Here is a 19,578-nt window from a genome sequence, read left to right as displayed (position 1 = left end):
GCTCACGCACACACACACACACACACACACACACACGAGTGCATAGTATCAGTCATTACCAAAAACTAATGGCCTTACCTTATCTCATTGTGGATAAAGGGAAATACTTTCACTGACATGAATGGGCTTTAGTTATAGTCTATTTTGCTCTTTATTTTTGCTTACTGACAGAAATAGGACTACAAGGGTTATCTTTCCATCTTTCAAATTAGAAGCAGTATTCATTTATTATTAAAACATAAGAGATCTCTAGCTATTTACAGAATATATTAAAGTTTTCTTTGGCTTCTGAACTCCAACCCCATTTAAAAAAAGAAAACATATGCAACTGCTTACTATCAAACTGCAGATAGAGCTATTCATATCCTGGCACTAGGTTTTTTGAGTCTTGAAGAACACAGAGGTAAAATATTCGCTAAAGCATTCTCTAAACAAGTTTGTAATTTCCCTGGAGTTTTCCTGTGACTTTGTATATCCAACACAGCTGCACTATTACAGTTACTTTCAGAAAGTCAAGGAAATAAAAAGACAAGCCAAAAATATTATTTTAAAATATATAATATAATAGAATCCCAGGGTATTTTTGGTATTGATAGACATTTTGAAAGAAGATATTTTTGTATGGTTGTATGGTTTGCCCTGGATATATGGTTTGTATGGATATTTTTGTATGGTTTGCCCGGTATAGTATCAGTTCAATGAGCTAAGTGAACAAGTAATTTTCTTATTGGGAAGAAACTGGAATGTAAAGAAAAACAGGTTTAAAAAAATTCAAATTACCTTTAGATAATTTTATATAAGAAAGAGCTTTGAGAGAACAATATAATCTGAAAATGCAAAAAAAAAAAAAATAACCTACAGAAGTTTTTGGTTTGATTTGTTTTAAAGAGAGGGTATCATTCAGAGGTCATTTTTGTTAAAATATGGTTTGGTAAAAAAAATTTTAAATTCTTCCCCTAAGCCAATATTATACTTTCAACTTCCTACATAATAAGAATATCTATATCTTATGCAGCCTTTTTTATCAGTCGAGTTCAAATACTTGCATTGAGTTACTGGACAAGAATGAAAACTTTTTCAGCTAAGTAAGTTCTCTCTTCCAGAATTAGCCGTGTTGTGCAGCTTATAAAATTCATAGTGAAACTGGCTCTAATGGGGCAGCTCAGATTCTCCCTATGTGGAATCACTGTCAGCTGGCCTCTCTTCCCAGGCACAGGGTGCTTAAGAGAAACTAAAAATATATACCTTTTCTTCACCAGTTCTCTACAGAAATGTGTTTTCAGCAACCTGGTGTTAATTACAGCGTCCCCTCAACCACTCTAAATTTCTGTGGCACCAAAACAAAGCTTGAAAATAGGGTGATATAACAGAGTCCCTAAATTTCCCTCACCTTCTGCCCCAAGCAGGTCATAGCCCAAGAAAGAATCTGAGTTTTAGTTTAATAATTTTACGGCAAATACACTACTTTGGTTTTAAATACCATTACTATTGCTGCTACTAATAGCACTTCATCAGGTGGAGGTCCCACTAAGCTGCTGACCCTTGCCCCTTCTGACCAATGCCAGACAGACCCAAACAACATAAAATCAAAGTAATGCCACCAAAAATAGCTTCCATTTGTTAGGAAAAAAGTCTGTTAGCTATGTTTTTCAACTCATGGAAACTGGAATTACTTCAACTTTTTGTCCATTTCCATAATGAGGGCCAAACCGAGCTGTTGGGAAAGTTCTGAAACATTTGGATAACAATTAATTTTTACAGCATTTTTCATTTTTGCACTTCCAGGTTCTGTGCGGGACTGGAAGTGAAACAGGCAAAATACCACAAAAAAGGCTCATTCCCAAGTATCAAGTACTCTAGTGAAAACAAAGGAAATCTCCTAGGGAACATTTTAGTTGTAACAATTCCAGTCCCACTTTAGAGGCTCCGTTAGTGCAAACACATCGATGTTTCTGAGACCTACCCTCCCCGCCCCTCACTCCGCAGATCTACCCCGCTCTTTCAAATGAACGTTAGCTACTTCCCTCTTTACTCACTGACTTAATTTAAGACTACACGGGCTTCCCTCTTGATTTGCCTTCTGCAAACGTGTTAGGAGCGAAATCTAGTTTCCTAGTAGGGTGATTATGTGTCATCCATGCAATCCTGTGCTAAAACACAGAACGTTAACTCTTCCCTTACCCTACAACACAGCTTCTGACAGAGGCCATCTTTTTGTTGATGTCACAGCCAAGATGGCCACTGCCCAAAAATTTGCCTACTAATCCACACATGTGACCAATAGCAGCCATATTGAAGCTATCGCAAAAATTGTTGCTAGGCAACAACTTTTTCCATAGACCAGCAGTGCTCTTGGAGGCCTGCAAAGCCACAGCAAGATGCCAGCTGCAGAAAAAGTACCAAGTGCCTGATGCTTTGTTGGTTTTTAATTACCTTTAAGTTAACCATGATGTTATTTGATTAAATAAAGATATTCTTGCTTTTGCAGAATAAAGAAAACAAATTGTTGCCCAAGGTGCTCTCTGCCCCTCCTGCTGAAGCTATCTCACTAGGCAGTCAAGAAGAGCCCAGAGAGAGCTCCCACCCCCCAGTGCTATTTCTCCATGTAATAGTCATTGGGTAAAATTAATTGACAGCAGTAGGAGAGCTTTTACCCTATCAGGGGAAGGAGCAGGAGCCAGAATACAGGGCTCTGCTTTCTTCCCAGGTAGCGCCCAGCTCCCTGAGTCACCTTCCATCTGGCTTGCTCTCTTTCTGGCCTCATGAATCTCCCCCTCTGGGCTGCACAGTAAGCCAGCTTCAACATGAGGGGTAGAGGCTGTTCCTGGCAATGTCTCACTCAGTAATTTTTAACCAGGATGCCTGGGATTCTTGAGATCCTTTCAAGAGTGCCACAAAGTGCCACACAATGTTAGCACTGTTAGGTTTGCAAACATGATCCACAAGATAAACCTAGGGATTTCAAATAGAAATCCACAACTGTGGTCTTTCTGAGTTCTTTGCAACAGAAGAACTTCTCTGTTTTTCTGGAGTCAAAAAAAGAGTGAAAATGAAGAGCTGGCATTTTCCAAGGGGTGCCACAAGTCTATCCACAAGTCTATCACGAACCACTAGCCCAAGTGTGGGCAAAATACAGCCCATGGGCTGCATCTGGCCTGCTAAGTGATGCCATTTGGCCCATGGTTGATCCTTTGGCCCCACTCAACTTGGGCACGGGAGGCAACCTGACCCATGGTATGTGTGGCCAGGGTATGGAGGTGCTGCCTAGCACAGCCCACTGTATCCCTGCCCTATGTGGCTCTCACGCACTCCTGGAGCTGTAGTGCACAAGGCCAGGTGGTGGGGCAGGGGTGGTGTAGAAGCTGGACTTGGCTTCCCAATAGTTACTGCTACCTCTGCCTGTGAGCAGGTGCATTTCCTACTGCCACTAGACCCTAACCCCGCTGCCTGAGCGCCCCAGCCCATCTCCCTCGCTCCCACCACTGGGGGTGCCGGACAGAATGGGGAGGGGCAGGGTCTCCAGGGAGACTGGCCCAGGACCCCCACAGGCAGGGTGTTCTAGACCGGGCAGATGGGATGGAGCTACAGGTAGATGGGGAGCAGTATCCAGGAGTGGGACAGGTGGGCAGGGCTGGGATCCCAGTGGGGCCTGGGGCAGCGCCACAACCTACTCCCTGCTCATCCTTGCAATGGGTGCTGGTTCCCTGCCCTGAAGTTACCTTCAGAAGCAGCACCTATCACAGTGGATGGTGGCTTTGTCCTGAGTCCCAGCCCTGTGCTGCCACTGCCCCGCGATCTGGTCCCAGCACCACTTGCCCTGTTCCCAGATGCTGTTCCTCACTCACCTGCAGCCCCATCCCATCTGCCCACTGAGCATGCCCTGTCCACAGGGGTACTGAGCCAGTCTCCATGGAGACCCTGCCTGCCCACTCCGTCTGGCACCCAAGCAGTGGGTGCTGGGTGGATGGGACCAGGGCTGGATGAAATAAATTGGCATTTCCTCAGGCCACCATGATAGGCAGTGTAAACAGCTGTGACAGGGGCCAAGGCCAGGTCAGCACCCTCCCCCTGTCCTCTGGCCCTCAAGAGCTCACCAAAACTCCTTAAGTGTCCATCCAGTCAATAACTGCCCACCAATTGCTTAGGTCAGTTTTCAGGGAAGTGAGAAATGTAGGCTCAAAACCTCTCTGAACGAGGAGTGCCTAAGAATCTTAGTGACCTGCTTATGGGGCAGATTCCCTAATCAGTAAACTATTGGGCTAAAAAAGTGGGGGATCCTTGTCTGCCTCTATTTTTTCCAATGTACCCAGAATTACACACCTTCCTGGAGAGGGTAGGATCAAACATTCCTGTAAATGGTCTGAAAACCCAAGCATGTAACTAAAGTAGTCATGTTAATGCTTCTTACCCATCTAAAGGTGGAGTTAGACTAGAGTTTAAGAGCAATCAGTTAAAGAAGACCCATATGGTAGTCTGTTAAATGCCCTCTCTCACAATGGTGCCGTACATGGGCTTATGTATAATATTTTTTATGAAGCTAGTAACAAAATTGTGTTGACTGTATCTGTTTCACTGCATGTGTGCACACATACCCTTCCTAGTTTCTGGATATTCAAGCAGCTGTCCAGCTCCTATCATTCTTTTATGAGCTATCATGCTAGCAATGATGAGGAAACTCAGTGCAGAGAACCACTTGGAGCAGACTGTTTTTCCATAAGACACAATAGGCACCATGATCACTGGGTGGCATCTACCTTTACAGTAAGCCAGTACAGGGGTCTCCACTTAAGCTTTTGTGGCCCTGATTCAACTAAGCACTTAAGAATTTGTTTAATCCTTTACTGTTCCACAATCACTTAAGCACTATTTAATTTAAAGTTAATTCCCAGATATGTATTTAAAGTCACCCATTTCCTGAGGTATGCTGCTGTATGAGGTTGGTGTGCTGAATCAGAGTCTATGAGACAGAATCAAGGAATCAGAGAAAATTAGGGTTGGAAGGGACCTCAGGAGGTCATCTAGTCCAGAGGCGGGCAATTATTTTGGGCAGAGGGCTGCTTACTGAGTTTTGGCAAGCCATCGAGGGTTTCATGACAGGCAGCCAGAGGTAGATAAGTATTCATTTGCTAAATTTTTAGGGGCCCTGCAGGCTGGATAGAATGGCCTGGTGGGCTGCATCCAGCCCACAGGCCACATTTTGCCCACCCCGATCTAATGCAACCTCCTGCTCAAAGCAGAACCATCCCCAGTTAGATCATCCCAGCCAAGGCTTTGTCTAGCTGGGTCTTAAAAACCTCCAAGGATGGAGAGTCCACAACCTCTCTGGGTAGTGTTTTACTACTCTCCTAGTGAGAAAATTCTTCCTAAAATCTAACTTAAATGTATGTCCCTTGCTGCAACTGGAGACCATTGATCCTTGTCTTGTCATCTGCCACCACTGAGAACAGTCCAGCTCCATGCTCTTTGGAGCTACCCTTCAAGTAGTTGAAAGCTGTTATCAAATCCCCTCTTGGTCTTCTCTTCTGCAGACTAAATAAGCCCTCAGCCTATCCTCATAAGTCATGTTCCCCAGCCTCCTCACCATTTTTGTTGCCTTCCACTGGGCTCTCCAATTTGTCCACATCCTTTTTGTATTGGGGGGCCCAAAACTGAACACAGTACTCCAGATGTGGCCTCACAAGTGCTGAATGGAGGGAAATACTCTTTCTAGTATAGGTTTTCCCTGACTCTTCCAACTGTCCATTTCAGGTTGGGTTACCAGTCATTTAGATCATCAATTTCAAAGTGGAGTGTCTAACATTAGGCAGCTAAATTTAGACTGTGATAACTGATACAAACATTGGTCTCCAGTATTAAGCCACAGTCTGCAACTTTTTATCTGATGTAATGCATATCAACATAGCACAGGCAATTAGCACTTTCCTCTGGCAAATAGTTCAGCTAGCTTCAGGGACTATTAGCAAGAGTAAAGGCTGCAGGATTAGGACCAGTCTCTTTCTGTGATTCCAAGGATCAAAGAGCTGGGTTTCACATTTCTAATAGCTGATTAGTCATAGGAGCAGGTATCTGTAATTTATCTACTCAGAGGAGTAGCAAGCTTATTCAGTACCCACGGTAGAGTGAGGGGAAGGGTATGCCAACCAGTGGAGGGGCAGGGAGAGGAAGTTTTATTTGCCTGGACTGTCTGTACAGGGAAGCTACTTTATCAGCTGCCTTCCCTGTGCAGAGAGTCTGGGCAGCAGTGGTGGAGTCTGGTGATAGAAGCACAATTGAACATGCCCCCTGTTTGTTCCTCCTGACTCCAGATATGCTACTGGGTGCAGAGCTGTATCTACCATAAGAAAAACTCCCTGGGGTGGGAGCATCATTCCACTCATTGCCCTTCCCCAGCCCACAGAGACACTGCTGGGTACAGGCCGGGCTCCAATAAATGAATAGTACAGGACTGCCCCTGCCATAGTAAGTACTCCTAGGGAAGGATTCTGGTGCCTCCTCATAGCCAGTAACCAGGGCTAATTCCCTGTTCACCCCACTAGTTATGCTACTGTTATTGATAAACCACACAGGGCCAGTCTCCATGACACCTCTTGTAGCTCACAGATATACAGGGGATATGCAGCAGGTTCACTATCCTTTGAAGGGTGAAAAATAACACTTTCCTTAGCATTCAGCTATGCTAACTAACCAGGCAGGAAAAGGCAATGGGATTGTCTGACTCTGCACAGGGCTTCAGAGGAAAAAGGCTTCCTTGCACACTCACTTTGACTTGTGCAGCTCACATTGGCACAGCTTGGATCAATGAGACGTAATACAACATACCTAACAAGCCTGTATTGTACCATTGCCTATAAACACAAAAGCAAGCTCCCTTCATTAAAGGTCACCTGCAAATATTTTCTGGCACTTTAGTTGAAGGCTATTTTAAACTAACATCAGTATTTTTTAGATTTTAAATAGCTATCAAATAAAAATATTCTATAATATTAAAATTTTTCTCTCATATATCTGTCAGAGATTAAAATATTGCACACAAAAATGGTATAGCATAGTAATTGTATTAAATAGGCCTCATTTGATCAGAATCTCTAGAAATCTACAGGATGTTGGCAAACATTAGGTTTGGCTATAGTCTTGTTTGTAAAGGGAGAAATTTCGCCTCTTTTCCTTTCCTAGCAGGAATTTTTTTTCCATTTGGGCATGTAGCTCTCATTAATTAGATTAATGGGGGTATTGTGTATGTACAAAGAGGACAATAAGTTATCCAACCTCCTTTGGGGGAATCTATCATTACAAATGGGGAGGATGTATATATATAGATCTGTTTTGTTTTGCTTTTCCTTTTTTTTTCAAGACATGATTCTCATAGATCAACAGTTTCACCTGGAAGATGTTTGCAGACTCTTTAATAAAAAATAATTTCAACTAATCAGTGATCTGCAGCTCAAGTCTTAGGTTAAAGCTTGTCGCCATGGCTGCCAAATCTATGACTTACTTGCAGTATAGCAACTTCTCACCAGCCTATTTTAATAAGTTTGAAAAACATATAGAGCCATTTATATAAACACTCCAAAGCAGATGTGTCTAATTCAGGCCTCCCATATATGTGCATGAGAAGAGATGTCTGAGTGACATGAAGATCTTACCCCGCCTCAAGCCATTAAAGTCAATGACAAAATATCTCCTGACTACAACAGGCCCAAGATTTTCCCTAGAGAGTTTACACGGCCCCATTTTGGCCCCCTTATCAGCCTCAGTGGCTTTCTAGGGTGCAGACTAGAGTCTAAGAATCAATGCACTTAAGTATATATTCCCTGAGCTAGCTGCTTTTTCTTTCATACAGATTCCTATCGCCCTCAACAAAAATAATGTGCACAGAGGCTTCTGTGAGGGCCAGTATACATAAGTGCAGAGCACTTTGGCTGTTGCAGGATTAAAATACAACTGACCACACCAGAAAAGGAAATAGAAAGCCAAATCAGGCTCTTTGTTTCTAAAGAAATGTAAGGTTTTTGATAAAGGAACCTGGATGTTGTCATTTTGGGCTGGGCTGGCATGACAAAATACGAAATCAACTCTGTTTTAAATCAGAACTTGTATGGCTACCTATTAAATCTGTAACTACTGTTTGATCCACATGAAGTAAGTATTATATAGATAACCAGGAAAAAAGAGAAGACCAGTCAGACTGGTCTTCTGATCAAGGTTATCCTGTACTCATTATGCAGCAGCACATCTGGAATGGTCCAGTGGTACCCTGAGAATTCCTAATACATTAATAAGACTTACACCTCCTATAATTGCATTTGGCTGATTAACTTTTGTCCAGCTGGTCTTAGCTGCATAAAAAGGCATTTTATAAGCCTGTTACAGAGAAGTAAATTCTGAACATCTTTGGTATAAAACTTGCCAAAATTTCTTGACCTGAACAACTAACTTTTTGGCAGCTTCTAAGGTGAATTAAAATATCCCTTACAAATGTGTGCCTCCTGAGCATGAGACTTCCAGATGTACATGCTCTGACCATCTGCTGCAAAGTTACTATTATCAATAATTTTAATAAACTACAATAGATCTCTCTCTTTCAGAGATCTTTGGCACTTACAAGCCTATAAAAAATTACACAACTACATCTTTTGCTTTCTAAGGACTGTGTTTTTTGACCTCTAGGTTTGGGTGCATTGTTTCTGTAACTAACTGGTGGTTTCCAGATCACAGCAGTCTCTGTTTGCTTTTAGAGTAAAGAAGAAACAATCCATACATTTCCCCCTGGTTTAAAATGCAGAAGCCTCTTTGTTCAGCAGCAAATAAAGATGCAGGAAATCAATTCTTCTTCTCCCACCATTAGGTGTCACTGCAGTAAATGGAAATTATAGACAAATGGTTTTAAAAGAAACCATTAGCAAAGAAGATTATTCTACGAGAAAAAAAGTATGTACATTTGTAAAGAAAATGATGACTGTTGTGGATGGTTCTGCAACAGTGCATTATACATACTTCAGTGCAAGCTCTTTTCCTAAACAACGTGAATCTTTTACTTTTGGACTTTGAACTTTTTGAAAACTAAAGTACTCTAAATATTTCCAGAAGTTTTTCCAAAATAATTCTGTTGTGGATTGAAAAATCAAATGTGATTGCAAATGGGTAGAAAGTACCTTTTAATGAATTTAAATAATCTAAATTTTAAATTAGAATGAGAGGTATTCTAAAAATAGCATTTATTTTCTAGAAATGTAGTCTGTGTTCATGAGTTTGCAGACATGGATAAGAGAGACAGCTGGTCATTCAAAGGATTTTAATTCTTCCAAATTGATCCCTAATGTAGCATTTCTTTTAATATGCATACACAAAGATTTAGCAGTTCTAATGATCCAGTACAGCAACATCCCCATTTGTAATATTAATATAGTTTAAGTTTTAATGTATCTAAATTATCACTGTCATATTCACCTTAATTTTATGTTTACAAAATTCTTATTACATGCTGACACATTGATGTGTTTATACAACTTTTATTCTTCTTGCAATGATATAATTCAGTCTGAGCCTATATTCAGAATGGAGGGTGCCTGTATATCTTCAACACTCTTCATAGTTTCTTCTGTGAACTACACAAAAAATTACCAGTGACTTCACTAAGAATTACTTGTTGGGTAAGAATTGGACCCCTGAGTCAGAGAATCAGGCTGTACAATTGAGGGTTGAATTCTTTTTGCAGTTATGAACAATTTTAGCACTGAAGTGACAAAACTAGAAGGATTCACAGAATTCACTCCCTCAGTACAATGAATCAACAAGATAAACTATGTTGAATATTTTATGCCCATATGCTTATTGATTTAAAGAGTCTTAATTAGAATTTATCTTTAAACAAAAGGCAGCTCCTCCTCAACACCCCTACAACCTAACAATAAAACTAACAAATTAACTAAAAAACTTAAGAAAGAGCAAAAATATGGCAGCCCAAATTTTCTCATCACAAATTATTGCAGTGCTATTAATTTTCCTAGAACTCTGCTAATTAACACCAATAGATGATTTTTTAAAGTTTATATTTAAATTACATTTATTTTGAATTCTATCTGCAGTGCCCAAAGAAGATTGACAATAGTGGTTTATTTTTTATTAAATATATACTTTAAATCATAGGTTATCATTCAGTGCTATAGTATATAGTATGAAATGCAAAAGTCTATTAGGTCAACTTCTCCCAGTTCCTGCAATCAAAACAAGATTGTTCCCTACAATCTTTCACAAAGCCTTTAAATACTTTAAAGCTTAGGAAAGGCCCCTATAACGTCCCATTAAAAAATATATGTTTGTGAATCTGAAAAAATATTAAAACATTAAAAACTGTCTGCTGCTTAGGATTCTCTTTTGATATTTTTGCACCTAAAATCAAATTTATTTTTACATTAAATAATTTGGTTAGTCTCCTCTTGTAATGGCTTGTATTTTGGGAGATGAAGACAAACTGCTTAGACCTTGAAAAACACATGGGCTACTCAGATAGATGGCATCTGGGAGGACTCAGAACTCCCTCAACATTCTATAGGGAAAAACAGAGCCAGGTGCATTTCTTCCTAAATCGAATTAGCTGGAAGATGCCACATCCAATTGTAGTAAATTGATGTGAGAGTTTGTGATGTCTATAGCAGATCTTACAACAAAGGTCAATGTGCGGAGACATAGACAACAGGCTGGTATATGGTAACTTGTAGTGAAACTGTTATAACAATAGCAGGGAAGATATAAAATGCAATCAAGTTTCTTAAAATTAGAGCAGAATACAGTTTTTATTATTATATTTTAATTGTATTTATAACCCCATCATTTTTATTTTTAAAAGATGTTAATATAAATTAAGCACAACTTTAAAAACTTGCACTAAAGCAATGGGAATATATTCTTTAACTTTAAAAATATGTACAGATTAATTGTAATCAAGCTAGAAATATAGAGAAAATCTGGATCCTATTGACAGGCAAATTTGGATTAAAAAATACAATTATCTACTACATAAATTTGGGGGGAGACATTGACATATGTCAAATTTACCCATCATTATTGTTATTTTTAAATATCTCCCTTGACATTAACAAGTTTATATCATGTTTTATGACACTTAATTAGCCTCAGGTTTATTTGATTACCATCATAAGACATCTAAAGCAATCCAAATGTTTTCTTAAATAAATAATAGGTAACCATCATTTAGATAGTTACTATGTATACATACAACATTCAAAACTGCATTAAAAGAAAGTCCACATACACTTAAATTTAGAAAGAGCCAGAATTATGGCACAATTTGCAATTGTAATTCATACTCCTTTTATGTATTTATTAATATCAAATCTGAATTTACAGACTATACATGCTGCTTTTTCTACAGGACCCTGTTTCATTCAATGCATGAGTTTTATATGTAGTCAATAATAGTATTTTTATACTTCATTTTCAGTTTATGGCTCCTCCTGCCCTATGTACTGAACAGTATCCAAAGATGACACTGAATATAGCTTTATTATTCTCTTTCTAGATGTTCTTGTAGTGATATGACATTATATCTAAGTGCTCCCACACTGTTAATACCCAGGCTATTAATGTCCCCATTTTACAGTTAGATGGCTAAGGCAGAGATAGACGAAAGACAGAACTGTCAGAAGTATCCATAAATTATGGCTCATCTTGTGGCAACTCTGAAATGATTTTTCACAGGACTTAGTATTTTTATTTTTCTTTGTGGTTCACAGCATAAGTCCAATTAACTTCAGTTGTATGTATGAGCACTCAGCACTCCAATAATCTGGTCCAAGATGTCTCACACTAGTAACACATAATTAATGGCCAGCTCATTGGACCTTTCAGATTTACAGCACATACTTCTATGATTTGAACCAATGAGATAACTGGTAGGAGTAGTAGGCTATTATATTCCATGTAAACTAGCCCCTAGATTAAGAAACATGTTTTACTAAAGGTGTCACAGCTGTTGGCTGAGAGGAAAAGGGATTAGAGACTTGGGATCATCTGGGTTCAATTCCAGATAGAGAAGAGTATGTTTTAGAGGTAACAGACTGTTTTTGCACTGTGACCCAGATTATTTCTCCTATCCACCCCTGCAGCTCCTGTCCCCTCTCTGCTTATCAACCTCCTCCCTTCCTGGCACCTACCCCTCTCTCTCACCACAGCTATCCAGGCTTCTTTTTCCCCTCCACACCCAACACCTGCTTTAATCCTTCAGGTCTACTCACCTCTTCAAATCTCCTAACTCCTACCCCTTCTCTCATCCTGTGTTTCTCTGCCCCTGAAGTCTGGTTCCTGCCCTCCTCTTCCTCTGCTCTTATCCAATCCTCCACCCATCCTCTTTCTGCTGGTCTCCTCTCCATGGCTCCCACAGCACTGTCTATGTAGCTCTCTGAATTTCTCATTCCTCTACTTTCAAATGATGGACCTCCTTCTTTTCACTACCTGGGAACCAGCAGGGACAGCTGAGAGTAAAAAAGAGACCATCTTCCTGCACTCAGTTCTGGTGAATGGTACAAGGCAGCCTCCAGAAAACAGGAGTGTAGCTGAGGAAACCTGCTCAATACCACTGCTTTGGATAGAACATGTTCAGTTGCTCTGTAGAGGCACACAGGAAACATGCCTAGTAGAGACGACATCTTTAGAGAAATGACTTGTCCCAAGCTGTTTACTGAGCATGATTTTTAAGAGCCTTATTTTGTAAGAGGCAAGGATTTTGGGGGTGATATCTTATATTGGACCGACTGTATAGTTAGGATAGAGTTAGAAATGTTTTGAAATGCAAGGCATTCTTCCTCAGGTCCTATCCACCCCTGCAGCTCCTGCCCCCTCCCTACCTCCTTCCATCTTGAAGAAGATGGTCTGAAGAAGAAAACTTTGCATTCAAAAGCTTATCTAATTATCTCAACTATACCGTTGGTCCAATAGAAGATATCACCCAAAAATCCTTGCTTCTCACATAATTCCTGGACCATCATGGCTACATCACTCTATAATTGTTATGCCAAATTGGCTCCATTCTTCACAGAGAAGGCAAGAAGCATATCTCTGGCAACAGTGTGAGCTTCTGCCAAATGTCAAGGTTTGCTCCAAAGTATAGAGGTGTTAGTGTTTGTTGATGAAACTGCTGGAAGACTTTTGTTAACATAGGCAAAACAACATGTTTTTCCAACCTTCTTCACAGAAACTACTAAACCACTGTAGCTGAAACTTTCCAAAAAGAAAAAGAAAGGTAACCTGAGGCAGACATGCAGCACAAGAAATTTCAGCTGAACAGTTAAAAGTTTGGCAAAATTATATGCAACAGTAAACAATGTCTTATCATTCAAAGTGTTGGGCATCTTCGCTAGGGACAGAAATGACACATAAACTAGTATAAGTTATCAGAAACCAGATCAAATCTGTAACATAACAGAAGTTCAGTGCGCATAACCACTTTCAAAATGGCGGAAACTATTTAAAGATTAACCTGGATGGATATAGTATCAGACTTAACTGATTTAAGTTAAATTGGTTTATTGAAATTCTGTCCCAGATCCCCTCCGGATTCAAGTTAACTCACTGTCCCCCAGCAGCACATGATGCTTTGTACTTCCTCTGCAAACCACCTACACCCCACAGGGGAATGGACTAGCCTTGGTTCAAGCTATCTGCTCCAGCTGAGTAGGGAGGCATACTCTAGTGCCCCCTGACTTCTGGCCTGAGCCACTGTAGGCACGTGGCTGTCTTTCTAGAATCAAAAGTGAATGTCTATTCGCTTGCTTATCAGTTCAAAAGATTTAATTGATTCAGCCTCGGGCTTTTTGACTGTCTGTACTTAGCCCTTGACTATAGCTGACACAGCTTGACCACAGCACCACCATCTCTGGAATAAAAAGAAATGTTCAATAACAATCTGTTCATTCAAGGAACTTTGAAAAAAATAGTATGTGATCAATGTTATTAAAAATTATTAGCAAGTCTATTTGGCAAATAAGCTAAATTAAGGTTATACTACTTCCAAATATTTAAGTGCTTGACTTCGTAAGAATAACATTCTTTTAACTTGGTTTTCAGTGTTTCTGAGTTTTTTTTTAAGTTATACATATATGTATGTATTCTACATACACATTCCACATGCACGTAGATCACAAAGTTCACATTTATACACTTCTGTATATAACTGATTACAATGTTTATTTCTAAAGCAAAATTTATAGATAGAATATTTATGTAACTTTTGAGTCTGTGCAAAAAAAAAAAACCAAAGAAAAAGCATTGCTTCAGTCTCAGACTGTATAAACTGTTAGGCAGAGCTGTCCCAGGAAAAGGCCAGGAAATCATGAAAGAGGAGGCCAAAGAATATCCAACCCAATGAATGAACAAGAGTCACCATGAAGTAGGCTGGAGCATGTACACAAGCTTGTTGGAGTTTCAACGCTCCTTATTCTCATGACATGGCATTGTTTATAGCATATGTAATAAGAAACCAGTTCTACAGCTGTTACTCACCTGAGCAGTGCTTACTTATATGGCTAATCCTATTGACTTCAACAGCAATTGAAATCTGCCTTTTAAAAAAAAATAGAAGACAAAAAGAAACCCAGCCCAGGTAAAGTTACAAATACTCAACATGCTTGGGATCAGATACATATCCCAAAGTAAAAAAGAAGCCTTAAAAATCTAAATGCCAATATCATCATGGAACATAATGGAGAAAGGGAGCAGTGCTGCAGTGGGAGTCACTCACATAAGTGCAAAGATTTCCTTCAGATTGGAATATGCTATTTTTTAAATGTAAAAATATTCAGCCAGGCTGACATTGCTAGTCATCTTGCTACTGTATAATGATAATTCAGATATCTCTTTTAACATATATTTAGTTTCAAATTATATTTGTATTTAATCAAATTAAAAAGATAGTTTTTGTTTAAAATTTAAACTTGTTGCAGGTAAAGCAGATGTTGAATTACAGCACTTGGCATTTCAAAATATACTTCAGGGATGAAGGGCTCAGAGGATTAGGAACATGATACATGCCCTTTCACCTCTTGGCTGCCAATTTTCATTCAGCCCAAGCCACTGACAGACAAAAAGTTACTATGATTGCCACATGGTCTATGTGAAATGCTCCAGTGACCTCATCCTAGTTCCTAATGGGTATACATTTGTATCATATCTCCATCCCCCATCACATTTGAAACAGTTGTTGGTAGTCTCAGCAAAGAGGCCAAGAAGTAAATGGGCAAGGGACCTAAATTACCTCTCAACCCAGGAGAATAATTCTCCACCACTGGGTTGAAGCAGACTGCTGTAGCAGTATAATTCTAAGTTCCCCAAACAATTAGTTTGTATGTGTGTATAAGGAAGGAAGGTAGTCCTTTATTTTCTTGTCCTATACTGCACAGATGCACAATTTGCCTACATGAAGTCAATGATGATGGGTTAATATATGCCATTTTGCAATAAAGGTTCTATGGACTCCTGCAACTTCAGATGTAAGCAACTAGAGCCTGCCAAGAACAGGTAATTTAACAAATCTAATGTTTTGTATTAGCTGCTGCCAAAATTGTATCTTGAATGGGTGGCTACAGAATGTTAGAGGCAGAGTAATGCTCAACCAGTGCCCTGACTGAATTCAGATGTTCACATAGGCATGTATCACCTCTGCAAAGAGTACCAAGAAGGTCTGGGGACAATCCCATAACCCTCTCACTAGAGCTGGGAACCATGCCTGGATCTGGATGTACTGAGGAAATGTTTCCCATAACAGAGACCGAAAGTTCTTCAGTAGTTGAGGAACAGATCAGTTGTGCCCTCCTTTTATCTTAGTGTGTGTGACTTGAATAAAAGTGAAACTGTTATCCAAAAAGATGTGTGTGTTGTGTGTGTTTTGCAGTACATGTTTTCACTGCCCAGGACTATCAGCATCACATTTGTGCATATACATATTAACAGACAGGGACACACACACACCTCCCTGTGCACAAAGCTACAAAAACATTACAAGTGATACAACTTAATGAGCTTTCAGAACCTCATAATCAATGTATTTTTATCACAAATTTGCACTGGAATTTTTATAGCAACATGGTTGGCCATATTCTGGTGGCAGCCATACTGCAAAGAGCACAAGCCAAAGTTGTAGGTGGACCTTTGCCTTCTCCCAAACCTGTTCCTGCTCGATGCATGGTTCTATGTTAGAATACACTCATGCCATGAGTTTCATACCAGGCCATCTTTGCATTGGACTATCTCTATCCTAGGTAGTCAAGACACCCTTATGGATAAATGTAGAGGGCAAAATGGCTGCATTGTCCCAGATATTCTGCTCTACCAACATGTCATATGTGTACACTCTAATACTGAACCAAATTCTGCCTTCCTTGCTTATGTTGAGTAGTAATTTTTTGTCATGAGTGCTTCCTCTGAAGACAGTGGAGGAATTATCTGGTGGGTATAAGGATGGCAAAATGTAGCTTCATGTGACTTAGTATTTTTATTTTTGCTATGTAAAAACAAAATGATCAGTTTTAGATGAGATACTTTATTGCTGACTGCTAAGACTATTGTTAATAGTTTATTAGTCTCCATGGCAACTAATATGTTGATTTTAATATAAGAAATCTCAGCCAAGTCACACTATGATAATGAGAGAACCTAGGTCCTTGAGTTAACTCAGCCCAATAGTCATTGCATTTGAACATGTGGTATTCAAGCATTACAGTTAACAAAATAATTTCACTGCATGTTCTTTCTGGGACTTTTACTTAAAATGAATAAGGTCTTACCTACACTTAAAAGTTTTGCCAGTCTAAGTATACCAGAATAATGAACTATAGTATAAAAGAGCTTCTATGCTGTGAAGATAAACAAAGAGGGCAAGCAAGTTAAAAGGCTGGAACTCCTTCCTCTACTTGTACATGTAATATCCCACACTGCTTATACAAAAGTGTTCTTAGAATCCTTCTACTCCCAAAGTTTACATCTAGAACAAGCATTATTTACTGAAAATTATGAACTAACTGCCTACCAAATAAAGTCTTTCATAAAGATGATCAGAAATTGCCAAGCATTTTGTGTGAACATTTTCAGAAGAAACAAAAACATTTTAATTTAAAAATGGAAAGTTCCCAGTTCTAAATCAAGAAACAAAATTCATTTTTAAAAATGTTGAGTTTGTTCAGTTTGTTTGGTCAGTTTGTCCTTTTATTGATCAACCAGAAGAATACCACAAAGAAATACAGATTTTCCTTTCCATAAAGGCTACTTCTCCAGGCTTTTTCATAGGAATCCTTTCAATTTAATTACCTTAATTCACCTACTTATGACTTTAAATGTAATACTCGGTTTTACATATGAGAAACTCAAGTTATATTTCTGTTCACTGTAATGTTAACCAAAAGCAAAGTTTGAATGTAATGAATACAGCAGCAAGCTCAACTGACTTGTGTTGCTCCACAGTGGCAATCCAAAGTGTTGCAGTCATTCTTCATGAAGGAATGATAGTGGTTGCAGTGTGACACTGGCCAGGGTTACACTAGAAGGATTGGCTGGTATTACTATACAAGGTAATCTTTCTAGTATAAATGCAGGTTATACTGGCAAAGAACACTTATTCTAGTATAGGTTATACCAGTTCCCAAACCAAAAGCAGCTATAATAAGGGCAAAAGCATTGTTATGCTTGTATAGCTGCATCCACATTAGGGGTTTTGGTTGCATAGAAACAGCATAAAAATAACAGCCCTGAACTGCATCTGTATACTGGTATGATATTCTAATGTGGATGCAGCCTAAGAGCATTGGGGTATGCTATATTAATTGGTGCAGGAGTCAAAGTAGGCACTCAGATACAGGATGATCTCTATCCACTGGCTCCAGGTACATCTTTACAAGCCATTATCAGCTTCTACTTTCAGTTACTCCCAATTTCTGCCAAAAGCAGGAGAAAAGAAATCTTTATAGCATAATCTGTGGACAGGTCAGAGTGGCCAGAAAGATATTTTGAACCCCCTCCCCACCCCCGCCCCCCAAAAAAACAACTAAAAATAAATTTGGGTTGATACAAGGATTGTTTGACACTAATATGGCCTCAAATTGGCTCAGAATACAGTTCCCAAATCTGCTATGGCATATTTCCAAAGGACAGGGCCACTGTAAATTTGGGAGTCCTATTAGCAATCTTGGTGGCCCACATTGACTAATCTCTTCAATCCTGTCCTTATAGGCCAAGAACAACTAGATCTAAAAATGAAAAGTAAGTTAAAATAACAGAGAAAATAGAGAATGTTTATGAATTATTATGATTGTATCTTTCCTTTATCAGATAAATCGTATTAAGTTATTCATCTATCTGTTTATATTAACCCTATATGGGCATGTCCACACATGTAAGCATGTGAGCTTGTAGCAACTTAAATAGAAGTCGTGCAAATTTGAGCTGGGGCTTTTTGCCTCAGAGCATGTACCTGGACATGCACTTTGCTATGGGGCAAATTGTGCCACTTGCGGCAAAATAACCCTGCCTGGTTCCTCCCAGATCTGCAGCCAGGGGGAGCTAGAGCCTTGGGGCCAGCACCTGTGCTTTCCCCAGCAGTATAAAAAGCTGCCCTGTCCTGGCCCTATCAGTACAAAAAGCTGCCATGTCAATTAGCTCAGAGCTACTCACTCTCAGCTAGAGCTACAGAGCTACTCGCTTCAGGGGCCCAGCCAACTGGTACCTGGGGACACTACCCCTTGTGCCAGCTGCACTGCTGAAGCAGCCCTGAGAGTTCCCTGCACCCTCTACCCACTGCAGCAGTCTGGCAGTGGGGGCTGCTGTCTGGCTGTGACCTGCTGTGCACCTGCCAGACCTGGATGAGAACTGCACAGCCAGTAGAGGCATCTGCCCCTCTGGGCCAGCTGCCAGTGTGTGCCCCCGGCCTGGCTATCTGGGCAGCTATCGCCCGGAAGATGTTACCAGTGTGATGGCCTACTTTGAGCTGTCAAAGCATGTTCTCCTAGCACCAACTGGCCAAGAGGTCAGCTGTCTCCAGCTGGCTCCAGCTCTCAGCAGGCAGGGTCCTGCCACTGGCCTCCATAGCAGGAATTCTGGTATTCCCTATTGGGAACCCATAAAAAAATCCCAAAGTCACTTTGTAAAATACCCACAAATCCATGTTCCTCCACAATTAAAATAAAAAGACTACTATATATGTAGAGAGAGAGAGACAGTGACAGACAGAAACAGCAATCAGTTGGGCAATGCTTTATTGATATATCTACAGTGTTAAAGCAATTTGGAAGCCTACCAGTGTCTCTATCATCATAATAAAATGAATTCTAAATACTTATATCTATTGCTGCCCCCCATAGGGGCCACAGCCTCCCCACGGGGGCCAAACAGCCCTCGCAGGGGCTACCAGCCCCCCCTGCAGGGCCCACATGCCCCACCCCTGCTTGCTCCCCTATCCTCCCAGATTGCTGCCCCACCTGGCTCCATTCCCCACTGGTTCCTGCAGCACTTCCCCCCACCCATCTAGCACCCTTTGCTCCCCAGGCCCAATGGCTGCCCTACCTGGCCCCATGCCCA

This window comes from Crocodylus porosus, unplaced genomic scaffold, assembly GCF_001723895.1.
Source record: "Crocodylus porosus isolate Cpor-Errol unplaced genomic scaffold, CroPor_comp1, whole genome shotgun sequence".
Lineage (NCBI taxonomy): Eukaryota > Metazoa > Chordata > Crocodylia > Crocodylidae > Crocodylus > Crocodylus porosus.
Note: the sequence above shows the minus strand (reverse complement) of the source record.